The sequence below is a fragment of the Mytilus trossulus genome, chromosome 14, assembly GCF_036588685.1.
Source record: "Mytilus trossulus isolate FHL-02 chromosome 14, PNRI_Mtr1.1.1.hap1, whole genome shotgun sequence".
Taxonomy (NCBI): Eukaryota; Metazoa; Mollusca; class Bivalvia; order Mytilida; family Mytilidae; genus Mytilus; species Mytilus trossulus.
This window is the reverse complement of record NC_086386.1, coordinates 48,343,484-48,370,573: the sequence shown is the minus strand read 5'-3', so window position 1 is coordinate 48,370,573 and position 27,090 is coordinate 48,343,484. Positions and strand designations below refer to the sequence as shown.

Genomic DNA, 27,090 nt, shown 5'->3' with positions numbered 1-27,090 from the left:
TGTACGATAATTTTGAAAAATCCTTCTTCTTGTACTATTTCGTTGATATTTTTTTTAATGTATTACATTGATTCTGTTTTGTTTTTACAATTTGGTTTGGAGCCACAAAACTAGGTTCAACCTACCCTTGTTTTCTTAACATGTACTGTACCAATTCAGGAATACGGCAGTTGTTATCTAATATTTCGTTTCTATGTATGTTTGTATGTCTGTTGTTTGTTTTTATTGTACTTAATTGTTTCTGTTGTTCTGTTCTTTTAGTTTTAACCCAGATTTGTTTTCTCTCAATATATATATGACTTCTGAACAACGGTATATAAGTGTTGCCTTTATCTCATATTCATTTGGATGTATACGAAAAATTATCTGCTTGCTGTTTGTTAAATTAAAAAAAAAGAATGCATACATTTTATTGTGAACGGCATGCCTCATATGGAGTCTCTGTGTAGCAATAAAGTTGATTAATGACATACTTATCTGGTGTTAATTATATTTAAACAAAAGCGAAAGACCTACTTAAAATGCAAACTCAAAATAAGAATTTAGTGTTAATCTCTCGAAGTGAATTAACATTTTGATGTGCAAAGCTGTTCTTCAAATTTTATCAATTTTCAATATCAGCGAGACAATTTACATTTACAATAACGCGCATTCTATTGATAACTTGTATAAATGTGGTCGATTTGGACTCTTTAAGAATTTGCAATGAATCGGATCAGTTTATTCAGGTATGAAATGAAGTCTTTTCTTATGTTATTGTTTGACTAATCTGTCATCATATATTAATTTCAAATTCAATACAGGGATCAATTTCTCATATTTTTCGTTCAAATGCTGTCTCAAAGGCATCATGTACCCAGTCAAATATATCTTAATACTAGTATTTTATAGTATAATTCCCCAATGTCGTGGTCTCATATTCAAATTACGTAACAAAATTATATTAGTTACCTTCTTTGATAATAAATAATCATATGAATATTATTGCTTCGTCAGCTACAATTAATACTTCTTCGACAAACATTTGTTTTATTAGTAATGTTATTAAAACTAAACGCCACAGTGTACCTAAACAAAATTCAGTCAGACCAAAATAAAAACAATATTAACAAAAGTTTTTTTTTCTGCTGTGTTATTTATAACATGTTTTTGTATATGTACCGAACCATATGAGTATTTGGACCATACGCGTATTTTATATCATTTCCCCGTTTCGTGCCGAATCCTTATATCGTTGATATGTCAAGTCAATACACTATTATTGTCTTTATACTACAATCTAGAAAAAAACCCATTTTCAATTCTTGTTTAATGTGTTAATGTTATTTATTTGATTTGAATATTTGGGGAAAACCCCCCTATGAAAAGGCCTCATATCAGGCGGAGAAATATACAACACAATGAAATGTACATTACCTGTCGAAACCCATAATCGTTAGTGAACGAATTATATGAGTATGGACTAAAATATCACCAATAAGCATGAAACATAATGATTTATAGGTTTCAAACAAAAAATATTAACAAGTGAAATATGTTTTACCAAAAAATGTAATAGAAATAAGTTTGAGTCCTTCCACGCTTCATGTATGCAATGGAAACAAAAACAGGTTGAAGAGGTCGTATGCATAATCAAAAATATTTTCGGCAACTTCTATTTAAATATTCATGAGGAAAAGTTATATCGGGTCAGTGGCTGTATATTACATAGAATATAGTCAACGCATTTTGACTGCTCAAATTAAACGAGTGCAGAAAAATATTTATGTGGTCCGACTATACGCGTATGGTTCAACCGTACGCGTATGGTTCAACCGTACGCGTATGGTTCAACCGTACGCGTATGGTCGGGGTTATTAACACGTTTACTTAAAATACTAAGTTAACTCTTCACAAGGTATGATCCTGCTTGTTGTCACGCCATTAAAACACGCTATCAAAGGTCATTTTATATGATGACAATGATAAAAAGATTAAAACCATTTATACCGCAGATCATTACCGATTTGTTATTTCGAGTAAATAGCTATATGTCTACTTGGAAGAAAACTTCAAAAAATATCTTAATGAACTGCTACTCAAGATTTCAACAGTTTAACTGATTGACGAAAAAGTCGACAGTTTTTTTTTCTCCCGAATTTGATAGAAAGCAGAGAACAAATAATTTGACTGAATGTGTCGAAAATTACATAAATATGTTCGCGCATTGCCCGAAAAAAAAAACAAGAAAAGGGATAAACCATTACCATGATTACCGGCCATGGTTTTTCATTGGTTTTTGTTAGAAAAAAATATTGTATTAACGAAACGTAAAGTCTGAATTAAAGTACTTACCAGAAAATGTTTTAAAAAAAGAAAGCAGATACAACAAATGGATTTTGTAATATATATCCATAGTACGTTGTCATCAAAATAACAGTTGAATTCAACGACTTCAACAAAATTTTATCTTAAACAAGTAGTCAGCATGATGTTAAAATCATTCTGTTTTGATGTAAATAAACTCATCATAGATACCAGGATTGTACGTTTTGTAAAATTGATTGTTGTCGGTATTAGTTAATGTATATCTTCCATAATGATATGGTTATAAAGTACGATAATTTAAGATCTGAATTATTTATGTTAATGAACATAATCATCAATGCATTTCGTAAGTCGAAATTACAATTCACTGGTTCCATTAAAATGACACGTTTAGTCCCTGAATTGAACAATTAAAACACATAGAATGACTCTAATTGTTTTTATTTTTATTTGTATTTGATACAATCAAACACTAATGGCCACTTAAGCTGGTGAATGATCTTCCAAGCATTGCATAACAACGCAGACATATGAAGAAAAACGTTATAAAAGTGTACGCTTCGTTCAGGACTTTTCAAGTTAACGATATAAAAACCAAATGCTACTAACTCGTAGCATGGACATTTTGTTAATTTCTATTCATGACCTTGTTTTCTTCTTAAAACACAAGAAGCCATATGAAAGCAAATAAAATGTGTATATTCAAATTAAAAATTTCATGTTTTGTTACGTTATACTCTTAAAAAAAATGGAATTCAATGCGACTTTATTTAATTCACAGGATTTCATAGTTATAAAACCAGCTATTGTACATCATTTGCTACATAAGGAACTGCCTGTGCCAAGTCTGGAATATGACAGTTGTTTTCCCTTCGTTACATGTGCTTGTTTTTTTGATAGAGGTCTTTCCGTTTTGAATTTTACTTGCAGTTCGGTATTCTTATTATATTACGTTTTCCTATCGATGATAACTGTTATTCAACTGTTTAGTTATCCCGAATTTCAATCCTTAAATGTTCAAATGTTTGTTACAAGAAGTCCATACATTACGTAGAAGCAAAAATATCATGTTTCAAATCCATACTGGTGCATGTTTTTAAGATTATATTGTTAATAAAAAGTAAATAAAATAAATAAAGTCTGATCGTAGTCATTAGAACAAGGTTTAAGGAAATGAGATGACTTTCGAAAATATGGTTTCGGATTTACGATTGAATTTTTTGGAGTTTGAACGCCACTTTTAAACACTACTTATGGACTATTTCATTGCGGAAAGTTTTAATTGACAGATGAAGCCGGAGTGCCCACAGACAACCACTGTTCTTTGATAGGCAAACTGACAATTCTAGTCAATTAATATTGGAGTGGAGGAGTGTCCCGACAAGAGCTTGGTTTGAACTCACAACCTCAGTGTTGACTGGCTAGTGATTACAGCAGTAGTACTATATAGACCACTTGACCACCGAGGCCCCTATGGATTTACGAAATTTTCCAATATTGCATCCGATTACCTGAATTTATAATTTTGAGATATTTATAGTTTTCTGTTTGTATTTGTATACTGATATCCTAGGCTGTTTTGTATAGACAATGTTTTCATAGATTTTATTTAAAAAAATAATTTCATTTCCACTTCAAACTTACACATACGTCTATGTATTTGCTGTAGCTAATTTAAAGTTAGTCTTATGGTTATCAACTTGGTCATGTGTTAGAGATAACCATGAGCTTTATACCTATCCACAATAAAATGAAGCCTTTATATCGACTATCCTTTCAGGAACTTCTTACATGTATGTATTGGTTGTCACAACTCGTACATAAGTAGCCGCCAGCCCATACTATACGTTCAGGTATTTCACATCCAATCTTTTATGGAAATGTTCTTTATAAAGCACAAAGGTGTCAGTATTCACCTCTTAAACTTAAAAAACCTTTGAATAGACTTATTAAGAAGGGATATAATTACGATACTGTTGTTAAGTCATTAAAGATTGCATATTTTGGCGTTAATATTGAGTCACTGATAAGATCTTTGCGTCGGAACTAAACACATTTTTTTTTAAAAACAGTTGTTGGCATGACACGGGTAACGTTCTTCTCATATATGTTATGATGGTATGATACTAAACCCCTAACGGGAAGGATTGTGCCTGATGTTCATATGATGAAATCATAATCTTTCAGTCAGTTTAATTGAAGTCTGGAGCTGGCATGTCAGTTAACTGCTAGTAGTCTATTGTTATTTATGTATTATTGTCATTTTGTTTATTTTCTTTGGTTACATCTTCTGACATCAGACTCAGACTTCTCTTGAACTGAATTTTAATGTGCGTATTGTTATGCGTTTACTTTTCTACATTGGCTAGAGGTATAGGGGGAGGGTTGAGATCTCACAAACATGTTTAACCCCGCCGCATTTTTGCGCCTGTCCCAAGTCAGGAGCCTCTGGCCTTTGTTAGTCTTGTATTATTTTAATTTAAGTTTCTTGTGTACAATTTGGAAATTAGTATGGCGTTCATTATCACTGACCTAGTATATATTTGTTTAGGGGCCAGCTGAAGGACGCCTCCGGGTGCGGGAATGTCTCGCTACATTGAAGACCTGTTGGTGACCTTCTGCTGTTGTTTTTTTTAATTGGTCGGGTTGTTGTCTCTTTGACACATTCCCCATTTCCATTCACAATTTTATTATCACATGAGTTCCACAAATATTTGAGATTATCTCGAGCCATATAATTGTATGAATTTCATGATAACCTTTATATTTTTCACAAAAAAGTGTCACTTTTTGAGGTGTTGATACATTAATGTGACGCGTAGTTTGGAATGTCCTATGTTGTCATTAATTCATTCGAGACATTATAAGTTGTTATTCTGCAGTTTACATGAGTCTTATGTAGACGAAACGCGCGTCTGGCGTATAAAATTATAATCCTGGTACTTTTGATAATTATTTACATGTTGTAATATTCTATCATATTATTTATCTATAAATTTCTCTGTGCTGAGATGTCTTGCTTTTGTTTGTACTGTATTCCTACCACGCGGTGTTGTAATTTTAGCGGAATCTTCTCACCGAATAAAGGTATAAGAAGATGTGGTATAAGTGCCAATGAAACAACTATCCGTCTAAGTCATCTTTCAAGTTAAGCAGGACCTTTGGGTAGCATTAATACAAGGTTCAACTAACCATTGACTTTTAAAATTTCCTGTACCAAATTATATATGGCAGTTTTTATCAAATACATCGTTCCTATGCATGTTTACACAGTGTTTAATGTATTTCAGTGTCTCTGTTGTTTCTTTATTTTTCTATTATATTTGATGTGTTTACCTCGGTTTAAGTGAGACACCATGATTTTGTCGACCTATAAATGAGAACAATATGTGTTCATCATTTTGTCGACCTCTTTTAATTTTGATTTGACATGTATGGGTCTTGTGGGAAACAAGAAAATCACCAAGAAATATAAATAGACTGGTGTACTCAAATATTTTACAATTTTACCTGTAATGTCTGTGTTTGTTTTTTTCGAACAATTTGACAATATGACGATATTCTATGCAACTGTCATACAAAAAATGTGTTTAGCTAGCTATAAAATCAGGATTAATCCACTTTTTTTCTACATATTGAAATAAATGTAAAAAAAACTATAACAGTTGTTTTCCATTTGTTTGAAGTGATCGAGCCTTCGGTTTAGCAATTTGATAAATGTCTTTCCGTTTCGAGTTTTTCTTGGAGTTCGGCATTTTTATAATTATACTTATTGAAATGGTTCTGTCTGAAATGTTTAATAGTTTGTGTTTTACTTAATATGTAAGCCATTTCCATTTATAAATACACTAAATTGCCTAACAAAGCACCAGCAAATAATAACCGTTCACTTTTTTTTGCCATTCCTCATATTTTTTATTCTTACTTTTGGTTCACATATCATTCCCCGATATTAATTATAGTATTTGTTGGTTGATAATATAAAAATATATTCTGCTTGCTGTTTGTCAAATTAGAAAAGATCATGCATACATTTAATTTTAATGTGAACGATGTGACTCATTGGGACTTCCTCGTGTGTAGCAATAGAGTTGACTGAAAATATAATCTACTTATATTGGTTTTTACGTAACAAACACGACAAATAGACAAACTTTAAATGTTATGCGTTTCTGCTGGAACCGTTCTTGAAATTGAATATAATTTTCAATATCAGCGAAACCAATTAAAATTATGATGACGGTCATTATATTGATAAATTATATAACAATGGGTGACTAGGTCATGAAGATATCTTTTTAAAATACCAATAAATCGGAACAGGTTATTCAGATATGAAATTAAGTCTTTCTTACACTATTGTTCGAATAATCTGCCATTCTATATTAATTTTATTTCGATACAGTGAACTATTTTCCCCCAAATGTCATGTTTGCATATCCAAATTAGTTCTTTTAGCTAAGTCACGGCCGACACTCGGCTAACCGAGAGATAGGTCGGTTAATCTATATTGAGTATGCGGCTATATCGGCGGTGGGTATGTTAATCGGGTTGGCTAAAGTCTGTTAATCAGGTGTTATCGTGAAAATCAGTGCAAGGTCAGCATGTTTCATTGTATAACTTTTTAATTATATTCATATCATTAAAACTATTCATGTCTGACAAAATGATTTGGAGTACTGATTCCAGTTTCTCATATTTTTCGGTCAAATGCTGTCTCACAGGCATCATGTACCCAGTCAAATACAATGGCTATATTCTTATATTTTATATTATAATTCCCAAATGTCGTGGTCTCATATTCACATTACGTTACAAAATTATATAAGTTATCTTCTTTGATAATCAATGATTATATGAATATGATTGCTCCGTCAGCTACAAATAATACTTCTTCGACAAACATTTGTTTTATTAGTAATGTTATTAAAACTAAACGCCACAGTGTACCTAAACAAAATTCAGTCAGACCAAAATAAAAACAAAATTTACAAATATTTTTTTTCTGCTGTATTATTTATAACAGGTTTTTTTGTATATGTTCCGGACCATATGAGTATTTGGACCATACGCGTATTTTATATCATTTCCCCGTTTCGTGCTGAATCCTTATATCGTTGATATGTCGTCAATTGCAATGTACAATTATTGTCTTTATACTGCAATTGAGAAAAAAATGTTGTTTAATGTGTTAATATTATCTATTTGATTTGAATATTTGGGAAAATCTCCCTATAAAAAGGCCTCGTATTAGGTGGATAAATATACAACACAATGAAATGTACATTACCTGTCGAAACCCATGATCGCTAGTGAACGAATTCGTTTAAGTATGGACTAAAATATCCCCAATAAACATGAAACATAATGATTTATAGGTTTCAAACAAAAAATATTTACAAGTGAAATATGTTTTACCAAAAATTGTACTAGAAATAAGTTTGAGTCCTTCCACGCTTCGTTGTATGCAATGGAAACAAAAAGAGAATGAAGAGGTCGTATGCATAATAAAATATAGTTTCGGCACGTTCTATTTAAATATTCATGAGGAAAGGTTATATCGGGTCAGTGACTGTATATTACATAGAAATATACAGTCAACGCATTTTGACTGCTCAAATAGAACGAGTGCTGTAAAATACTTATATAATGGATCCAAAGGGAGAAGGTTTGGATCCATTAAAACGTTTAATCCCGCTGCAAATATTTGCACCTGTCCTAAGTCAGGAATCTGATGTACAGTAGTTGTCGTTTGTTTATGTACTATATACGTGTTTCTCGTTTCTCGTTTTGTTTATATAGATTAGACCGTTGGTTTTCCCATTTGAATGGTTTTACACTAGTAATTTTGGGGCCCTTTATAGCTTGTTGTTCTGTGTGAGCTAAGGCTCCGTGTTGAAGGCCGTACTTTAACCTATAATGGTTAACTTTTTAAATTGTTATTTGGGTGGAAAGTTGTCTCATTGGCACTCACACCACATCTTCCTATATCTATTATATAGTCCGACTATACGCGTATGGTCGGGGTAATTAACATGTTTACTTTAAATAATAAGTAAACTCTTGACAAGGTATGATCCATCTTGTTGTCACGTCATTAAAACACGCTATCAAAGGTAATTTATATGATGATAATGATAAAAAGATTCAAGAAAAATAAAAACGGCTAACTAGTCAAAACATTTTTACCGATGGTAATTACAGATTTGTTGTTTCGAGTAAATAGTAATATGTCTACTTGGAAGAGAACTTCAAAAAACATCTTAATGAACTGCTACACAATATTTCAACGGTTTTACTAATTGACGGAAAAGTCGACAGTGGTTGTTTTTTTTTTTTATTATCTTATCCCGAATTTGATAGAAAGCAGAGGACCAATAATTTTACTGAATGTGTCGAAAAACAGTAATCTATTGAACAGGTGCAAACATTGGCAGCGGGATAGTTCATCTATCTTATTTAGAAAATTATAGTTGTGACTTTTTCTTTGAAGTTCTATGGAGAGCATTTTTGGATACTTAGTAAGTTTTTGTTCAAATTATCGATATTCATAAAACATTGGAACTTTTTCAATATTCTTCTTGTCAGTGATGAATCATAAAACTTGAGTTATCAACAAAACATTTTTCCAAAATTTTATCGTCAATTCTTCTATCCTGTTAAATTTAAAGTATTTTGTAAACATATAAATAGACAGTCTTAAACTTAACATACAAAATAAACCCATTTGTTTGTAAAGGAAAAATAAAAACAAAGGATAGAAAAAAAAAGAAAAATTTAATAAAAAGACGTATACAATTGTTAAACAGTTATTGTTTGAGACTTGTCATAATTGTTGCAAAGCATTTTGGAATTTTACTAAATTATATAAACGAAACAATTTTCAAAATAAAAATAAAAAAAGATTGTAAAAATATAAGATCTACGAAATAAAGAATCAGGAATAACACACAAGATCTAATTACAATTGTTGCATACTCTGAAGACTTTAAACTTCTTCTTAATAATTATGTGTAACAAATAATGCGAAGTCTTAATTAAAGTACTTACCGGAAAATGTTTTAAAAAAAGAAAGCAGATACAACCAACGGATTTTGTAATGTATATTCATAGTACTTTGTGATCAAAATTACAGTTGAATTTAACGACTTCCACAAAATTTTATCTTAAACAAGTAGTCAGCATGATGTTAAAATCATTTTGTTTTGATGTAAATAAACTCATCATAGATACCAGGATTGTACATTTTGTAAAATTGATTGTTGTCGGTATGAGTTAATGTATATCTTCCATAATGATATGGTTATAAGATATGCTAATTTAAGATCTGAATTATTTAAGTTAATGAACATACTGTCAATGCATTTCGTCGAAATGACAATTCACTGGTTCTATTAAAAAGACACGTTTAGTCCCTGAATTGAGCAATAAAACACATAGAAATACTCGAATTGTTTTATTTGAATCAAGCAAACACTAATGGCCACTTAAGCTGGTGAATAATCTTCCAGGCATTGCAACTATTCCGATAACAACTTAGACATATAAGAAAAAAGTTATAAAAGTGTACGCTTCGTTCTTGACTTTTCAAGTGAACGATATAAAAAAAACAAATGATACTAAGTCGTAGCCTGGACATTTTGTTAATTTTTATTCATGACCTTGTTTTCTTCTTAAAACACAAGAAGCCATATGAAAGCAAATAAAATGTGTATATTCAAATTAAAAATTTCATAATCTTAAATATAATCTTAAAAACATGCACCAGTATGGATTTGAAACATGAGTTTTGCTTCTACGTAACGCATAGACTTCTTGTATCATTTGTAACGCATGGACTTCTTAGTATCATTTAGTTTTAAATCGTTAACTTGAAAAGTCCTGAACGAAGCGTACACTTTTATGACGTTTCTCTTCATATGTCTGCGTTGTTATCGGATTAGTTGCAATGATTGGAAGATCATTCACCAGCTTAAGTGGCCATTAGTGTTTGCCTGAATCAAATAAAAATAAAAATAAAAACAATTAGAGTCATTCTATGTGTTTTGTTACGCTATACTCTTAAAAAAAATGGAACTCAATGCGATTTTATTAAATTCAGAGGATTTCATAGTTATAAAACCAGCTATTGTACATCATTTGCTACATGAGGAACTGTCTGTACCAAGTCTGGAATATGACAGTTGTTTTCCCTTCGTTACATGTGCTTGTGTTTTGATAGATGTCTTTCCTTTTTGTATTTCACTTGCAGTTCGGTATTCTTATTATATTACGTTTTCCTATCGATGATAACTGTTATTCAACTGTTTAGTTATCCCGAATTTCAATCCTTACATGTTCAAATGTTTGATACAAGAAGTCCATGCGTTACGTAGAAGCAAAACTCATGTTTTAAATCCATACTGATGCATGTTTTTAAGATTATTTTGTTAATAAAAAGTAAATAAAATAAATAAAGTGTGATCGTAGCAATTAAAACAAGGTTTTAAGGAAATCATGCGATTTCTTTCGAAATAAAATTGAGAATGGAAATGGGGAATGTATCAAAGAGACAACAACCCGGCCATAGCATAGAAAAAACAACAGCAGAAAATCACCAACAGGTCTTCAATGTAACGAGAAATTCCCGCACCCGGAGGTGCCATTCAGCTGTCCCTAAACAAATATTAATAGTTCAGTGATAATGAACGCCATACTAATTGTACACAAGAAACTATAATACAAAATACAAAAAAAAATAATACAAGACTAACAAAGGCCAGAGGCTCCTGACTTGGAACAGGCGCAAAAAAGATTAAAATGCGTACATTTAAAATTCAATTCAAGAGAAAATATGGTTTCGGATTTTACGGATTTACGATTGAGTTTTTTTTTAGTTTTAACGCCACTTTTAAGCACTACTTATGGACTATTTCATGACGGAATGTTTTTATTTACAGATGAAGCCTGAGTGCCCAGAGACAACCACTGTTCTTTGTTAGTCAAACTGACAATTCTAGTCAATTAATATTTGAGTGGAGTGCCCCGGCACAAGCGCGGTTTGAACTCACAACCTCAGTGTTGACTGGCTTGTGATTACAGCAGTAGTATTATATAGACCACTTGACTACCGAGGCCCGTATGGATTTACGAAATTTTCCAATATTGCATCCTATTAGTTAGCCCTTCCTGATTACCTTAATTTATAATTTTGAGATATTTATAATTTTCTGTTTGTATTTGTATAGTGGACATCCTAGGCTATTTTGTATAGACTATTTTTTCATAGTTTTATTTCAAAAAATAATTTAATTTCCACTTCAAACTTGCACATACGTCTATGTTTTGCTGTAGTTAATTTCAAGTTAGTCTTATGGTTATCAACTTGGTAATGTGTAAGAGATAACCATGAGCTTTATACCTATCCACCATAAAATGAAGTCTTCATATCGACTATCTCTACATGTATGTGTTGGTTGTCACTACTCGTACACAAATAGCCAGCCCATCACATGAGTTCTTCAAATGTTTGAGATTATCTCGATCCATATAATTGTATGAATTTCATGATAACCTTTATATATTTTTCACAAAAAAGTGTCACTTTTTGAGGTGTTGATACATTCATGTGACGCGTAGTTTGGGGTGTACTGTGTTGTCATTGAAACATTCGAGATATAAGTTGTTATATGGTTTGCTACTGACCCCGTACGGACCCATAGAGGGTTAGTAAAATCAATAGGGGGTGAGGCCGGAGGCCGAGTCCCCTATGAATTTCATTCACCCTCTATGGATCCGTAGGGGGTCAGTTGTTAACCGTATAACGAATTTATCGGACGCTGGCCTTTTTCTGCGGCGTTTTGTTGAAAAATAGACAATGTAACACAACAACGTTAATAGATGACGTCGCCATTAACGCGTCATGAACTCCATATGAAACTTACTTACCCTATACGGTCTCATAGGGGGTCACCACGTGACGGCGTTTAACCAATCACAACGTGATAACTCATATGTGGTCCGATAAAAGTTGTTATTCTGCAGTTTACATGTTGTAATGTTCTATTCTATTATTTATCTATGTATTTCTGTGTCCTGAGATGTCTGGCTTTTGTTTGTTTTGATTTGTTTTGTTTGTTCCTACCACGTGGTGTTGTAATTTTATAGGTATTTTCTAACCGTATAAAGATAAAGGAAGATGTGGTATAAGTGCTAATGAAACAACTATCCGTCCAAGTCATCTTTCCAGTTAAGCAGGACCTTTGGGTAGCCATAATACAAAGTTCAACCAACTATTGACTCTTACAATTTCCTGTACCAAGTTAGAAATATGGCAGTTTTTATCAAATAGTCCGTTCCTATGCATATTGACATAGTGTTTAATGTATTTCAGTGTCTCTGTTGTTTCTTTATGTTCCTCTTATATTTGATGTGTTTACCTCGGTTTAAGTCTGTAACCATGATTTTGTCGGCCCTTAAATGAGAACAATATGTGTTCATCATTTTGTCGACCTCTTTTAATTTTGATTTGACATGTATGGTTATTGTGGAAAACAAGAAAATCAACAAGAAATATAAATAGACTGCTGTACTCAAATATTTGACAATTTTACCTATAATGTCTGTTTTTGTTTTTCTCGAACAATTTGTCAATATGACGATATTCTGTGCAACTGTCATACAAAAACTGTGTTTAGCTAGCTATTAAATCAGGATTAATCCACTTTATAGTACATATTGAAATAAATGTTAAGAACAGTTGTTTTCCATGTGTTTGATGTGATCGAGCCTTTGGTTAAGCAATTTGATAAATGTCTTTCCGTTTCGAGTTTTCTTGGAGTTTGGCATTTTTATAATTTTACTGATTGGAATAGTTCTGTCTGAATTGTTAATAATTTTTCTTTTAATTTCCATTTATACATACACTAAATTGACTAACAAATCTCCTGCAAATGATAACCGTTCACTTCTTTTTTTCAATTTTAATTGTTGTGTAGACATATATTGCTTACTATTTTGCTATTTCTAAATATCTTTTTTTTTATTGTTTTTTTGGTTTCATATCATTCCCCGATATTAATTATAGTATTTGTTGGTTGATAATATACAAATATCTTCAGCTTGCTGTTTATCAAATTAGAAAATATCATGCATACATTTATTTTTAATGTGAACGTTGTTACTCATTGGGACTTTCTCGTGTGTAGCAATAGAGTTGACTGAAGATAGAATTTACTTATATTGGTTTTTGCGTAACAAAACACGAGAAAAAGACTTACTTTAAATGTTTAGCGTTTCTGCTGGAATCGTTCTTGAAATTTAATAAAATGTTCTATGTCAATTACAATTATGATCACGGTCATTCTATTGATGAATTATATAACAGTGGGTGAGTCGGTAAAAGAAAAAATGCTTCATGCAAATTATTCCAAAGAGTACATGTTCCTTTTTATCATAATAATAACATAATCTAAAGTACCTAAAATCAAGAACCATTAACAATTCAACGTAAAGTGAAATGCATCCTGGACAATATTTTCAAAAGTGTACACCAAAATGTCATAATAAGTTAAAAATATCATAATAATAAAAATTCAACCAATAATTTGACGTTATTTCATTTGAGGTACAAACAGCGAAATCAATCATGGTTCTTAAGATTCTGAAATGGCCAATTATTCAGAATGGTTTGGCTCAACTTCTAAAGAATCATGGTTTCAACCCAGGGGGATGGGGGCTACTTCCTATATATAAAGTGAAACGAGTGTGTCGCATATCAGGGTCGCTTGTTCATGCCCTGCTGGTAAGAACAGGGTCCCTTTTTCATACCCTGCTGGTGAGAACAGTGTCTTTTTTTAAATAAAGAATTTGTCTGGGCTAATTTTAACTTTATAAAACACAGTCTAGAACCCGGGTCTAGTACAGCATTTTTTATACGGTCTAGATCAGGTTATACATGCTCTGTCCGTGTCTAGAACAGGGAGTTTTTTCAATATTTCTGTTCAGAACAGGGTATGTTTTTAAATGTTTTTCTGGTTAGAACAGGGTTTGATTTGGCAAGTACTGTCGGCAAAGTGTCGCAGGGGGTTTCAAGTATTTTTGAACTAGATGTAAATTGATTAATATCGTGGCTATTGATAGATACGATACAAAACAAATCGGTGTTGTTTTTAGATGTTTTACCTACCCAATTCTTCTCTCGTCCTCAACAGGTATTGTATAACTTGTAGGTGTGACCACTTCCATCTCATGTTCATGAACAAGTTGTGACGTAGCTGTTTCTGCTATGTCTTATCTAAAAAAGAACCAATTTAAATGTCAATTTCCAATATTTTACAAAGCATACTTGAATTGGCCCTAAATTGTAGCAGTTTTCTATAATTTTATTTTGGAACTTTAAGCTTATATAAAGATATTTTTATTTTTTTTCAACGGCAATACAAGAAAACTCATCAGTAAAGACTTTTATGCTGACTCTAAATTATAACATTGTTTTCAAATTTGAATTGTTGTTTGTAATTAAAATCCATTACAAGTCAACCATTTTTTTGGCAATTTGTAGTGGTATTGTACTTTTTATCAAATATATAACTCTCCCTCATGCTTAGTCATGATGATGCCTTATAATTTCGAAGGGCAAAAAAAAATTGCTAATGTCGAGCTCAGATATATAATCTTAGATAAAGTCACACAAAACAAAAGTATTTCAGAGTCGACAGTGTTAAGCTCAATACTTTTTTTATGGCTTCAAATACATTTCAATCTATTCTAAAGTGTTGATACGATATAGGATAACAATTCTCTCAGTTACAAAATAAGAAATATATACCATTAAGGCTGGAACATATGTCCGTTATGTCGAATCTTACCTTGGATGGGTTTACATCTATATGGGACAAGCATAAAGTTGTCACTGATGAAGTTGTGAATTCACAAACCGATCATAAATTGATATAGATTCAGGTGCAGATATTTCCAACTAGAGTAATATCTTAACACTAGGTAGCAGGGTTTTATTTCTCTTAAACTTATTTCTTTAAAATTTGTCTACGTCTTAATAACCTAACCTCAGGAAAGTGCACTCCACTAGAACAAACTCAAACTCATTCTATAAGTTTATATGCTAAGAACTTATTCATAATACAATGTATCTATTCAAATGAGTCATGCATTACAAAAAGAAAATGCAAAAAAGTTGTGTACCACACTTTTTACAAAACACTCATTTTAGATAAATATTAATTTTATCAGTGACGTTTTCTGATAGGATGTTTTATCCAATATCTAATTGATTGATTTGGTATTAAAAAAAATCAATTCTATCATTCACAATTTTTCGATTTCAATTTAAGATTTTTCTTGTTTATTGTTAACTTATAAAACTTATATCATAAGATCTTTTATATGGTACTATAAATAGTACACGGAATTTCCTAAAGTTTAAGCCCAAGTTCATGTGATTTTTTGTATGGTACTATAAATAGTAAATCAAATTTTCTTGATTTTAAGCCCAAGGCTGTTTTAACAAGATGACGGAAAATTAATAAGAAATGAGGTAAGACAAGTGGTATATGAAAATAACTATTAAGTATTTTCAAAACATTAAATCTTAAATTAAATTGGTTTTAAAATTTGAACTTGAGATTGTATAATTCACTAGCTCAAATCAGACATTTTATATCTATTTGACCTACTTCCTTTTCGTTGTTGCTACACAAAGATAACCTGTTTATCATAGGTTATGTTGAATTATTTACTTTTTATACATATGAGGTCTGCCCACGTTAGATTTGTTAAGGTTACCGTCGGTAATAAAAATAAAACCCAATAATTATCACTTTTCGTGAGGAATATTTGAAGATATGCAACAGAAATTAAATTTAAAATACTAATATATATATAAGAAGATGTGGTATGAGTCCCAATGAGACAACTCTCCACCCGAGTCACAATTTGAAAAATTAAAAATAAAGCATTGTTTACACTTTTTTGTTCAATTAGTTGAAGGATGGACAGAGAAGATCAACGTAGATACCTTGTGGTTGGATCTGTCATTTTAGAAGTGGTTACTCCCTTGTTTCGAAAAAAGATTGAAAATGAGTATAAAACTGGTGGTTTTGGATCCTTTCCTGCATTTATCAACAGTCAACCAGTTATTCACACTCTATTTCACCTACGACACAGAAACTCATGGTGCTGTAAAGACAAATCGAAATGTCGTAACCATGCTGCACTGCCTTTGTTTTACTGCCAATGGAAAAAAATGTATTCAGAAAATCCCGGACCAGGAATCCACAACTGTCACTGTAAATTCACAGCTCATCCTGTTCAACTAAATGAACTATATATCACCCTTTCCAGTCTTGTTTTATTAAACTGTTGTAATCTATCACAACCTGAAGAGGAAGCTGTTCAACTATTACGACAATACAAGAATGATTACTTGAGTCATAATACAACAGGCTGTATTACCCAAACTGAATACAATACATTATGGCAAGACCTAGTTACTTATAACCTAAGGCCTGATCCAACTAAACAGGATGATCTAGTTAGGATAGAACACCGACCACTAGATAAGTCATTGTGTTAAAAAATACTTTACATGCCTTTTAGATCTTCACCAACAGTTAGAAGAGGTATAACTTCAATGCAGATTTAAATCATTTTATTTTTATTTTAGTTTCATTCATGTTTTTTAAGCATGGAATGCATAAAATCTTACATTATTCACAAAATTTGAAACTGCTCTTAGAAATTCAGTGATTAAGAGACCTTTTTCCAATTTCAATGTTTTACCTAAAACGCATTTTTGTGTCAATTGGAATTTATTGGAATGCATAAAATCTTACATTATTCACAAAATCTGAAATTGCTCTTAGAAATTCAGTGATTTAGAGACCTTTTTCCAATTTCAATGTTTTACCCAAAACGCATTTTTGTGTCTATTGGAATTTATTTGCAGAAAAATCATTTATCCATAAATATAAGAAGATGTGGTATGAATGCCAATGAGACAACTCTCCATCCAAGTCACAACTTGTAAAAGTAAACCATTATAGGTCAAAGTACGGTCTCCAAAACGGAGCCTTGGCTCACACCGAACAGCAAGCTAGAAAGGGCCCCAAAATTACTAGACGTTTAAAACCATTCAAACCGGAAAACCAACGGTCTAATCTATATAAAAAAAAACAAGAAATGAAAAACATATATGAACCACACCCACAATATCAGAAATACAACAATAACCTTGGACAAAATACCACCAAATAAAATAATAAAAATAAAAACAATTTTGTTATAAGGTATACAGCCATTGAGTACAGAAATATTGTTGTAATCATAGTTCGCAATTATCCATTCACCACCAATTGATGCTGATATTCTAGTGACTTATTTCAGGGGATAACTCGGAAGCTATATCTTTCGAAAATTATGAGTCTTCAATTAAATTAGATATACAGAGTTATTCCATATTTATAAATTTTTAGGAGGTTTTTCTATATGAATTGGATTTTGAATAAATAAGCATCTTCACCTGCGGAAAAAGGATATTCACCGCGCAAAACGTCGCGTGCTTTTTCGTGTACAATTTTGATGAAAAAACTTGATTTACAATTGCTTTTGGTAAATATTTTCTATTACATTCATTTCTTTCGGAATATGGAATAAAACATTTACTGTCTTTTGTTTCGGTAAATATGTGGTTTTATTGACTTTTGAAAAACTGATATCAGTTTTTCAAAAGTCAATAAAACCACACATTTACCTCATCAAAAGCCAGTAATTGTATAATATCATAATCTTAAGAAAAATAATGTAAATCTTACATATCTTTTTCTTTATTTAGATAATGTCGGCAATGCAAACTGTGCATTCTTCCATCCAAGTTGTCAGTTCTTCCATAGGTGAACTAAACAGTTCTGTCAAGACAGCTTTTCAGGAAATGGATACAACAGTTCATAGAACGGACACAGCAGTTCAAGGAATGGATACAAGAATTCAAGGAATGTAAAATTCCATCCAAGGAATATAAACATCAGTACAGCAAACAAATTATCTTCTTAAGGTGAATCTATATATAAATTGACCACCAAAATGGCTTGCAATTGTTTTTGAAAAAATCATTTGCCTTCTTTGCCTTCTTAAGTCTCTTATGTTTCTAAATTACTTGCAAATGCTGCTTTAAATGCAATCATTATCTTCATTTATCAATGCATCCAGACATAATCCTAAAGCCCAAATTGCTTTAGGTGTGAGCATTTTCTCCATACTGGTGTTCTAAATGTGACTTGGATATGAATAACAGTAATAAACATACCGTTCTTCTATGGGTTTCGAAAATGTGAATATTTTGTGTCATAAATAAGTACATTAAATCCCTTCTCACATTTTATAAATCCATATCAGTCATATGTCAAATCAAATAAATACAAGTTCAAAAAAATCATGGCTTCGAATAGAAAATGTTTGAACTACATGTAAATGAATTTATTTCTGTGTTATTGAAAGATATTGTATATGAAAATAAGAAGAGCTCATATTGGAGGTTACCGTTTTGATAAACAAGTTGTCTCGCTGAAATTTAGTGAAATTTGGCCTTTAAAAATATTGCAGTGAACAATTAATCAAGGAGTTATCTCCCCATTTTTTCTTAACTTCAGTTATCATATAATTACACAAAATAACAGTATATTCATATTATAGGAACTCCTACAGAAAGGTTTAACATGTGAATGTGGCAGGCAAATCATCGTTCATCGCTGTAAGTTTAGCATCATGATAAATATGTTGTTGTCCCCGCAGACAAAGCCCCAAATAACATCGTTTTTGTATGTAAAAGTCATTACATTAATTGCTTGATAAACGAATTAGGTATAGACAATTCACTTGGAAACTCAACATATACCCTTACGACACTTACCAAAGAGGAAATCCTGGATAATCATAGGTCTGTTCTTTGTTCCTTTGGTATTTCAACCAAAGATGAAGAACTGGATCTTCCATCACTGTATTGGATACCTAAACTACATAAGTGTCCTTACAAACAGCGGTATATTGCTGGGTCTTCCAAGTGCTCCACAAAACCTCTTTCTAAATCATTAACATCCATTTTATCAGCAATTAAAGACGGGCTTCAAAGTTATTGTGAAACTGCCTATTCTAGAGGTGGCGTGAATCAGATGTGGATACTTAAAAATTCCAAAGATCTTTTAGAGTACATACAATCTAACTCTCTTTCATCTTGTAACAGTATTAAAACATTTGACTTCTCTACTCTTTACACAAGTATTCCACATTCCAAACTTAAAGACAAATTAAAAGAGTTGGTATTACTTTGCTTCATAAAAAAGAATGGCCAACGTAGATACAAGTATCTTGTCTTAGGGAGGGATAAATCCTACTTTGTAAAGAATCACTCTGATTCAAAAAAAAAATTCTCTGAAACCGATATTATCAAGATGCTTGATTTCTTGATTGACAACATATTTGTTACGTTCGGAGGACGTGTTTTTCAACAGGCTGTCGGCATCCCAATGGGAAAAAACTGTGCTCCTCTACTTGCTGACTTATTTCTTTATTATTATGAGGCTGACTTCATGCAGGAACTTCTTAGGAAGAAAGATAAGAAGTTAGCAATATCCTTTAACTCTACTTTCCGCTATATAGATGACGTTCTTTCACTAAACAATTCAAAATTTGGTGACTTTGTGGAACGCATCTATCCCATCGAATTGGAGATAAAGGATACTACAGATACAGTTAAGTCAGCTTCATATCTTGACTTACATCTAGAAATTGACAATGATGGTCGGTTGAAGACAAAACTTTACGACAAAAGGGATGATTTCAGCTTTCCAATTGTGAACTTTTCATTTCTAAGTAGCAACATTCCAGCAGCACCTGCATACGGGGTATATATCTCTCGATATTCCCGTGCTTGCATTTCCTATCATGATTTTCTTGATAGAGGGTTACTGCTCACAAGGAAGCTTTTAAATCAAGAGTTCCAAATGGTGAAGTTGAAATCATCCCTTCGTAAATTTTACGGACGCCATCACGAGTTGGTTGACCGTTATGGAATAACCGTTTCACAAATGATATCGGATATGTTCCTTACGTTGTAACTACAATCCCCTTCCCTTTCATGAATGTGACCTACCGAATTAGACTATTTACCGGATTTGTAATCACATAAGCAACACGACAGGTGCCGCATGTGGAGCAGGATCTGCTTACCCTTCCGGAGCACCTGAGATCACCCCTAGTTTTTGGTGGGGTTCGTGTTGTTTATTCTTTAGTTTTCTATGTTGTGTAATGTGTACTATTGTCTTTCTGTTTGTCTTTTCATTTTTAGCCATGGCGTTGTCAGTTTGTTTTAGATTTATGAGTTTGACTGTCCCTTTGGTATCTTTCGTCCCTCTTTTACAGAAGAAGACTCAATGGATAGAATAGAGATGTTTGATATATACACGAAACATAAACTTAAATCTATTTCAGTAACTGGAATGGTGTCTTATTACGGCATTACAATGGTAAACTACAAGTTTGTAGTAGGTGGTATAGGTCAACTGTTGATTGTTGATCATGAGACAGGAGAGACCGTAGAGACAATAAATACAGGCTGCAGACTGAACAGACTACATGCTTCTGGTGACAAAATATTCTTCACAAACTTCTTCTCAGGGAACCTCAACAAGACGCTAAACTGGTACAATTATATTGATAAGATATTATATAACAAGACATTATTATCAGGTTCAACCTCTATAACTTCGCTAGAAGATGATAGTTTGTATGTGTTCTGCCAAGATGGTTCAATATATCACATGTCAAATGATCATAAACATATGTAAAAAGTCAAAATAGACAATATAGAAGTGCTGAAGGGTTATTCTTTTGGCAGCTACAATACAAAGCAAAACAAGATGGTTGTACTAAATGGAATTGTTCTTAGCATATTTCATAAAAAAACAATCTCTTTATCATATGGCAATCATTGTGAGACATACTAAATGTTTATGTTTTCATATCTTGTAGAGTAAATTGTCTTTAGAATTACAATCAGTTAATCTAAAGTATAGTAAAAAATAATAACACTTCATTATTTTGTTTTGTTTTAAGTGCTTTTTAACAGTAAAATCTAGTGTTGGGTAAGGAATGACAATGAAATCTAGATACATATGCCAGTATATATGCTTCAATGTTAAAATCTAGGGTCAGATGAGTATAAAAAAAAATCCTCTTACCTTTAAAGCTTACCAAACATTGAAACCATCCTAAAAACAAAAACACATGATAAACAAGTATGATATGATATGATTCATTAAATGTTTTGGCAAAGTTTAGATAGTACAAAGATGTAATTAACACAGTCCTCTATTGCATTTAATCAAATAACAAAGCCTCATTGTGACATTAAATCTATAAATAGTGACATACATTTGGATTTTTTAAAATTTTGTTTCTTGATGTAATTGCTTATTTAGTTATCTACCGGTGACGATATCACTACTACTTCAAGTTTAAGTTTTCAAGTTTTTAAATCTTCCTTCACCTTAAAGGACTCAGTTTCATATATGTGTGTATGCCATCATATAATCATAATGTCAGTTATTGAAATAAAGAATTTTAAAGAATGGTATTTATTTGTTATTACTTCAAAGCATTTGCCCTACTGTGATAAGCATGAACTATATAATCTTTCATGTTGACCTAACACTATGCAGATCTAGAAAAACTACTATTATTGTGATTTCTACTGATCGGGCGGATTTAAGGTTTTAATTTGCAAAAACACATTCTATTTGAAGATGTGTGTGATAATATGATTGCCGTTATAATTACTTTTACTGATTTAATCACCTATCAGTCAGTGTTCAATAGCGGAATTTTTCCTGATTTTTGGTCAGAAAACATCCGTATAACAGTTTCAAAAAGTGGCGACTTATCCGACCCAAATAATTACCGTCCTATAATTCTAGTTAAGTGTGATGTCAAAAAAATTTACATTTGTTTTGTTTAACAGATTGACCAATTACGCCGATGACATAGAAAAGCTTTTTGACAATCAGTTCGGATTTCGACCAGGCCGGTCAACTGTAGATGCCATATTCATTTTACATGGAATCATATCATTTATATATCATCAGAAGTCTTAAGTTTATTATCGAAATGCAAATCCGATGCAAAATTAAAGGTGACGTTAATGTTGTTGTGACTTAATACAGTAAATTTCTAAATTTATTCAAGTTCAAATAATAATTTAAATTTCAAATAGTTTTTGTTTTGTTTTGTGCGTTTCGAGAAGTTGATTACATTAACTTCATATTGTCTGTTAAAGAACTCATGTGTATATTCATAAATGTACATGATATTACTGATTATACATATTAGAAAGTTGTTCTTGTCGTGTAATATCCAGTGTGTTATACGATACGTCAAAACGCGTGAAAAGGTGCTTTAATTGATTTATATCCCGGCAAAAAATATGATTTTGTACGACGATTGGTAGAAACAATGTTTCATTTAACATGAAACATGACAGACGAAGATTCTGTTCCGTCTTAATATGACCAAGTCCAACGGTTCAATTATAAAGTTGAAAAAATCTCACTATTATAGATATACATGTTTGAATCACTGTCTAGTTTATAACATTAAAAATGTTACTGCATTTGCAATTTAAAAAACACTAAAGCAAGCAACAAATGTAGGGGATCTAAGACGACTTTGTTTTTTGTTGTTATTGTTTTTCGTTTATTGCAATGGCAATAGCTTCTCGTTTAAGTTGGAATACTAATTTTATATCTTTAAACTCTCTTTTTGAATGAACTGAAGTTCGTGCTTTCAACAAATTATTACTTAGGAGACATAGATAAATGAAACATTACATATCATTCTACTGATCCTGGACGCTGTCATGAATAATTATAAGTTGACCTTTAGATTATATTTGTGTCACTGGTTACGTCGATAATGCTCAATTTGCTGTAAGTCTAACTCTATCTGATTTCTAAATTCGTGATTACTTCAGGTTTAATTTCTGTTAATATCTACAATGCAATTTCCGAAAGGACCTCCGTTTTCTTTTAAAGGCTAACACTGTTCCACTTTTACTATGAAGTTTTGAAAAAAGAAATATCCTAGAATCGAAATTAAGTGTATATGCACTTCTATTTTTTAAAGGTCAAATATAGGTCTGGGAGGCATATTTTCAACGTAAGTATGCCCTGAGCTTCTTAGAGTTAAAGCTTACACTATATTCTTAACTATCCCTAACTTGACTTTAGGGTTCCCATAGATTTCATCTAGACAAAAATACATATGCGTATTTAATGGTAGCATTCATAAGTTATATCTCTACGATATGGAACAAAGAGATCATATCTGGATACCAGTTCGTAAACAAAATTAATCATCTATGAATATTATATATTTCACAAAAAGAGGCGTGGTTTGAGAATCAGTTGTATTTAAAAAGTACAACTTAGAGGAGCTGCTGATATTTTTAGAAGGTTATTAGTTTACGAAGTTGAAGTGTTGATCAATCATGAATGTTATGGTGATTTGGATAACAATTGAGGATAAAATATGTCCAATATCAGTTATTGGAAAGCTATTATAGTCCCACATATGCATCATTTCACAAAGAAAATTAGTTTATGTCACTCAAAATCTGAATACTAAGTGCAGTTTTAGCCTGGACATAATTCGATGGAGCTTAAAACTGTAAACCACTTAATGTCAAGTGCAAACGCGCGTCTTAAAACTTATGAAATAGTTCTTCCCAAAAAAATATGCATGTATGTCAAAAGTCATCGAATATTTGAATTCTTGTCTGTACCAAGACGACATATAGTTTGTATTTTAGCAGACAATTGCCTATATGAAGCTTGGAGTGCACATGAACATTTATGATTTAACATCAATTCTCTGGTATAATAGCCCAAATATGAAATCACTGAGATTGACTGTGCGTACTGTTGTGCCTTTGGGTTTTCTACATTGGCTAGAGATTTAGAGGAGGGTTGAGATCTCAAAACACATGTTTAACCCCGCGGCATGTTTGCGCCTGTCCCTTTTCGTGGTTTTGTCAATGTCTGCATACATAGCATATAGAAAATTTGTAATTCGTTAAACATTTGAATTCGTGGTACACCTGTTCCAACGAAAACCACGGAAATTGGTATCCAATACATAATAATAAATCTACATGTAACTACTCACATGGGAAATAGAATCAATGTCAACAACGGCTTCGTGTTGAAGGCCGTACTTTAATCTATAATGGTTTACTTTTAAAATTGTTATTTGGACGGAGAGTTGTCTCATTGGCACTCACACCACATCTTCCTATATCAATGTCCGTAAGACGATATTATGACGTAATCAGCTTTACGCATTCATTTTAATAGTTTCATATTTGTCATTTTGGGGTCTTATTTGGTTGACTATGATGTATGAGTAGTAGGGAGTTGTCTCATTGGCATTTTTCTATATTTATAACCATTAACAAAAGTTATAGGGATTAACGTGGCTAAGAATTTTAAAACCTGTTTTCGAGGTAGAACTCTTTAATGCCAATAACTATTCGTATTCATTTACTGTTTGTAAAAAAAACATTTTTGGTGGTGTGGTTCTTCCTTAGATTTATTTATGCATATTCAAATAATTATATGTCACTCATTTAGGGATTCGCTATACCTGAGGTCATTTTTGTGATGATCAGCTGTTCTAATTTTTTTTTTATTTAGAATTTTTAAATACTTCTACCTTAAGCAGCTATTAAGAGACATTTATTGTCGTAATGCGAATCTAGGGCAAAACAATTGTAACATTAAATGTCATTACTTTAAGCAAACTTGACTTGTACATAAAACTTAATATTTAACTTATCAATGAAACATAGGTCAGCACTGAGTATTAGATAACTGAACTTTGATGAATTTAAAAAAAAACCGTGAACGGCTAAATAAACAAATTATGTCTTTACGTAAACTAATAAACTAAGGCAAAACTAGACAAAATGCAATACTAGTATCAATTAAAGGATTCTTAGTTTCTAAAAGAAATTAGTTAAATCAGTAGTCTTAAAAAGAGAAATACCTTGTGTAATTGATGTTGAATCAGCTGTTCAACAGCTATGACTTCGATCCAGCTATTTATCAATATGCATGAGGAAAATAAAACCTCGAACAATGACAAAATCAACGTACTTTGAGCTAGCTCTAGAGTATCAATTGAGACACATATACACCATATGCTGGTGCCGTTTGGATGTTGCTACACAGAAATACAAAGTTGACTTTAGAAAAAATTAAAATCATTCCGTTTGTCATAAATTTTGGTTTTTAACCTACCATCAGTAGTCATTTCAAGAAAAAAGGTCTAAATATGAAGCAGATTTATCTAAACTAATAACCTTTTAATTTTCTTTTTGAGATACACGAACTACACCAATAGCGAATAATTAAGAGAAAATGTACATACATAAGAATATGCAGAGTGAGACCCTCATCAACTTACTACTGCCAAGAATATAATTGAAAAATGTTCAGCGCCGGGTTTGTTATGCTTTCAACAAATTCCAAATTGCATCATCAGTTGATGTATTAATGTAGTGTTCAACACGACACATACAAGCGAAAGAAATGCATAGGAATCGTTGTGTTTACTGAATTAAAAAAGTAGTAAATTGTCACAAATCATTTTGATGATAGTGTTGAATCAACTTGAATCTGAGCCAATGAATTATATCAAAGTCATTGAGTACACCTATATATATATATGATCTTGCATCTTACAATATCAACATAATACGAGATAAAAAAAAAAACAAAAAAAAACACTTCAACTTTGATGCTAGAATGAAAAATAATAATAAAGCCAAACAGGTACAAAGCTGAAAGCTTTGAGGACTCAAAATTTAAAAAAAGTTGTTCTAAATATGCTTATTAAAATACGTTTCACAAATGTTATCGGATATGTTCCTTACGTCGTAACTACAGTCCCCTTCCCTTTCATTAATGTGATCTACCGAATTAGACTATTTACTGGATTTATGAGCAACACGACGGGTACCAAATGTGGAGCAGGATCTGCGTACCCTTCCGGAGCACCTGAGATCATCCATAGTTTTGGGTGGAGTTCGTGTTGTTTATTCTTCAGTTTCTATGTTGCGTCATGTGTATTATTGTTTGTCTGTTTGTCTTTTTCACTTTTAGCCATGACGTTGTCAGTTTGTTTTTGATTTATGAGTTTGACTGTCCCTTTGGTATCTTTCGTCCCTCCTTTAAGGTAATCTATTCTTGGGATAAGAAAAACCTTAGTTTTTCGAAAAAATCAAAGTTTTGTGAACAGGAAATTCAATAGAATGATAATATAATTTGATATACATGTCAACACCAAAGTGCTGACTACTGGGCTGGTGATACCTCGGGTTCGATACTTCCACCAGTAGTAGCATCGACCCATTGGTGTTAATAGTTATCAAACGTCTTGACTTCTTTTATTTGTTTTTAGCATTTTCATTATTAAATGCAACATTCGTAATGGTTCTGTATTGCTTACTTTTGCTGGTGGTTTTTTTCAGTGTGATAGAAGAATGCTCATTAATGATGTACAGTTAATGAAATAAAAACAAAGGATAGATTATCAATCTTACAAATGTGTTAAAAACTTAAACTGCAGACTGTTTGTAATGATTACTGGAAGTCCAGTTATATGCGGGGAAAAAAACCCAGGAAATATATTCTTACCAAAGTTTCTTTTAGCTTTTGGTCATAAACAAGCTTCTGTGTG

At 31.8% G+C, this 27,090-nt stretch overlaps 1 long non-coding RNA gene across 1 annotated transcript; it reads left to right on the top strand.

The window, feature by feature from the left end:
- The first annotated feature begins 15,789 nt into the window (after positions 1 to 15,789).
- On the top strand, positions 15,790 to 18,330 carry LOC134696283 (uncharacterized). The gene is made up of 3 exons (XR_010102924.1): positions 15,790 to 15,841; positions 16,288 to 16,925; positions 18,137 to 18,330. It is a non-coding gene; the product is annotated as an uncharacterized LOC134696283 (long non-coding RNA).
- The last annotated feature ends 8,760 nt before the right edge of the window (positions 18,331 to 27,090 follow it).